Here is a 3908-nt window from a genome sequence, read left to right as displayed (position 1 = left end):
CAATCTAGGCCTGCACCAGGGGCACGGGACTCGCACCCTCGTTACAGGGCACGGTCCGTCTGACTAGTCAGACTGCCCAAAGGGGGCAAAAGGGAAAGGCCCAGAGCTGCCCTCAAAGGCACATTGAGACCTGGACCCTGCTTACAGGGTGGTCCACAGCTCTGCGCAATCTAGCCCTGCACCAAGAGACGTGGGACTTGCATCCTCCTTACAGGGTGGCCCAGCTGTCTAGATGTGGCGTGCCAGGCACAGAAGTATGAAAAAGGACAGGTGCCTGGACACAGGGATTGGAGAGGAGGCCACAGGCTTCAACCCAGACCATGGGAAGGTCAAGATCTGGGGTCTAAAGAGTTGGCTGCCACCCCACGAGACTCGGCTCCGGTCTGCAAGGCCGTCCTGCAGCACAACGCTGCAGACTGCTCTGGCTGTCTACGCCAGTGGAGGGAGGCTACGTCCACCCTGCTTACAGGGGCTCCTCTCCAACTGGCCGGGAACAGCAGTGGACTTTGACTCCCAATTACAGGACGTCTAGCGCTAGGAACATTCAAACTGCCTGTCATTCTTATGCAGTAAGACGCAGCATGCACCTGCTTACAGGAGGCTGCGCCCCTGGCAGTCATGTCTGGCAGCTGGCCTGGGCCCTGCTTACAGGGCGGCCCCGCTGCACAAGACCACCAACTAGATCCACACCCTTTACGAACGAGGTGGCGGTGACACACGCCTTGCTTACAGGGTTGTCCGCTTCCACCCGACTGCCACAGAAGTGCAACAGCATCAAAGGCACAAACTCATGTCTTAGTTACAGAGAGCTCATGCAGTCAAAACTGGGTAATACATGACTGATACTTAAAGGCAGGGAGATCACTCTGTCCAGAGTCCCTTTCCTTCGCATCCCGTTTTCCTGGCTTTTCACGCTGGTGTGGTTCGCCCGCTGCTTGTCCGTCTGACAGCTGCAAAAAGGAAAAAGAAAAGAAATAAGGATCCACCCACCGACAAAGAAACAGAGACACAGTCTGGGTGTAAGGCATGGGGCCAGAGACTGAGACAGGGAGTTGTAACATCTGTTTCGTCCTTCCCTGCCACCCGTTGATCTGTCTTCTGTTGGACAGCGGGGCAAGCAGGAATCTCTTTGTTCAGCTCCCAAAGACTGGGTCAGCTGGAAATGGAAAGCCATGGGCCACAAGCCTACAGGCCCAACTCATACATCACAAGATATGGCAGCACAAGGCACCAGGAATCCTACTTACAGGATGGTGCCCCCCCGCAAACACCAGCTGCTATGGCACAAGGCCAAACAAACACTGGTTGCTCAGGCGGTGCGGTTCAAGGAAACAAGCATCCGCACATGTGGAGGACAATGGGCAGAAACTGAACTTCCCTGACAGCAAAGTCAAACCCCTCAGAGGACCAAAAAGAGGTTCAAAACACCTGCATTCAAGTTGGGGATGTAACCAAACCCCAGGTAACAGCAGTGAGTGGGGGAAGGAACGACTGCCTGCTTGCGGCTGCCAGACCGAGCCCAAGTGACAGCAAGCTCACAACGCCCAGTGTCCTAAAGAGCTTGCTGCCTTGTAAAAACAAAGCGGACATGACATGCCTCTGGTTTACAAGATCCTCAGTACTCCACCTAAAACTTATCCTCAAAGGTGCCACCAAGCCAGACTTCCAAGGCCCCCGATCCCAAGGGCTACGGCTTGGCAGTAGGACCAAAAATAAATAAATAAATAAATAAAAGGCATCACGTCAAAACTCCCTTACCTTTGCATAGTTCTCTTCCCTCCTTGTCAGCTGACTCCTGCTTGTGCGCCATCTTTCCGGCTTCTCCTATCAGGGCCTATAACAGAGAGAGACAGATACTACATTTAACTCACCATGTTGAATGAAAAGTCTATGGGCTGCAACTTCTCTCCCCCTTTAAACTGTACCTGAATCTGCTGCCAGTCTGTGCTCTATCTGTGGAGATGGGGGAAGGCAGACGTCTGCGGGCTCGGCTGCTGACATCTGGGCCAGCCAGAAGCAGAGTGCGATGGGCCAGGACTCTGGACAGAAGTGCTAAGGTGGCACTATGAACGGTGACCACAAGCACCAGCAACCCTGCTTGCAGGGCGATGCTCCCTGCACACAGCTGGCTGTGGGGCATGAAGCCCGGAGAAAACCTGCAAAGCCCTGAATGCCAGCTGACGGGTGCCTCAGGCAGTCTCAAAGCTGCCCTGTGCCTGGAGGCTGAAAGGGCAGAAGCCACAATGCCCAGAGGACTAAACGAGGCCTCAGCCCCCAAACCGAGGTCGGGGGGTGACCAACCCCCTGATTACAGCGGGGGAAAAGCGAAGGCTGCAGGAGCTTCTGAAAAGCTCAGGGGCAGCACAAAAGAGGAGTCTGGAGACCTGAGCCCAAGTTACAGGCAGGTCACAGCCCTCAAGGAACCAGCGTTCTCTGAAATGAGGGGAAAGAGACATTTACCCTGCTTACAGGAGGGTCTCTCCCCCACCAGACAGCTACGGCAAGGCTCTCACACACTTACTGTTATGGGGCTGCTACAACATACAAGGCGCCGCACAGCTCAGTCTCACCTCTGGGCAGGAAGCAGCAGACACCCTTTTAACAAGGTGGCTACTCCCATCAATAGTCAGCTGCGGCCCTGGGCCCTGGTTACAGGGCAGCCACACTGTGTGGTCACTGCCACCAGGTGAAGAAGCCTCAGAATCAAAGAGGGGACAAGGAAAGCAGCCTCCTGCTTACATGGAGGTCTGCCTGTCACCTGACAGCTCTGCAAGAGCAACAACCTCCAGAGCCGAGACCTGCTTCCTGCTTATAGGGAGGTCCCACTGCTCCAAGGCTCCCTCGGCCACATTTTGGCTCTTACGTGACCAAAACCTAAGGGCAGGGCAGTCACTGTGTCCAGAGTCCCTTTCCTTCACACCCTTTTCCCTGGCTGGCTACCTCCCACCTCGGCCGTTTGCCGCTCGGCTTTCGAGGACTGGAAGAACAAAGATGGAGACTGGGTGTAAGCCAACAAGCCTAAGCGCTTGCCAAGTGGCTGCAACGTCTCCCTTTTCAGCCCTGACGGGAAGGGGTCCAGAGCGCTCGTGCTCCTCCAGGACTCTGCAGCCTCCCTGTAATCCCTAGATAACCCCTATGCCCAACCGCGTGGAGTAGCCTAAGATTTGGAGAAAGCAGGGCAGGAGACCTGTGCCTTGCTTAGAAGCCAACAGACCCAGGACGTCCTGGCACTCCAAGCCTTCCACAGCTCACATACCCCAAGTCTTTACCCAAACTCCCTCACCTTTGTCGTTTTCTGTCCTGGTTATAGGTTAACTCCTATTTGTCTGTTGTCTTCTCTGCTTCTTCCTCTGGAGGCAAAAAGGACAAGACAGAAACGGGAAGTAAGTCAGCGCGATGGAAGATGGGTCTGCAGGCCCCAATTTCTCTCCCTCTTTTACCCTTACCTGGACCTGTGGCCGCTGTCCTCTGTCCGCCCGCAGAAGGTGGGGGGGGCAGCCGTCTGCGGGCTCGGCTGCTGACATCTGGGCCAGCCAGGAGCAGAGTGCGACGGGCCAGGACTCCGGACAGAAGTGCTAGGATGGCACCATGAAGGTGACCCGACACCGGCAACCCTGCTTACAGGGCGGTGCTACCTGCACACAGCTGGCTATGGGGCATGAAGCCCAGGGAAAACCTGTAAAGCCCTGAATGCCAGCTGACGGGTGCCTCAGGTGGTCTCAATCAGGGCTCAAAGCAGCCCCGTGTCTGGGGACACAAAGGCCGTGACTCCAGCCTCCCATCACGGCTGCCACAGAGCCCAAAGGGCTAAAGGAGGCCTCCTCCCCCAAGATCAGAGGGGTTGGGGGGGCACAACCCTGTTTACAGGGTGCAAGAAGAGACCATCTCAATGGTGCCAGGAGCAGCAG

General features: G+C 55.9%; 1 long non-coding RNA gene across 1 annotated transcript; it reads right to left on the bottom strand.

Annotated features, from left to right (window-relative positions):
• Nucleotides 1–11: 11 nt before the first annotated feature.
• Nucleotides 12–3902, bottom strand: LOC102375116. The gene is made up of 5 exons (XR_325630.3): nt 3447–3902; nt 3284–3350; nt 1926–2977; nt 1759–1834; nt 12–950 (listed from the first exon to the last, which is right to left on the bottom strand). It is a non-coding gene; the product is annotated as an uncharacterized LOC102375116 (long non-coding RNA).
• Between the last annotated feature and the right edge of the window lie 6 nt (nt 3903–3908).

This window comes from Alligator sinensis, unplaced genomic scaffold (assembly GCF_000455745.1).
Source record: "Alligator sinensis unplaced genomic scaffold, ASM45574v1 scaffold3046_1, whole genome shotgun sequence".
NCBI lineage: Eukaryota > Metazoa > Chordata > Crocodylia > Alligatoridae > Alligator > Alligator sinensis.
Note: the sequence above shows the minus strand (reverse complement) of the source record. Positions and strands in the feature narration are given on the sequence as shown.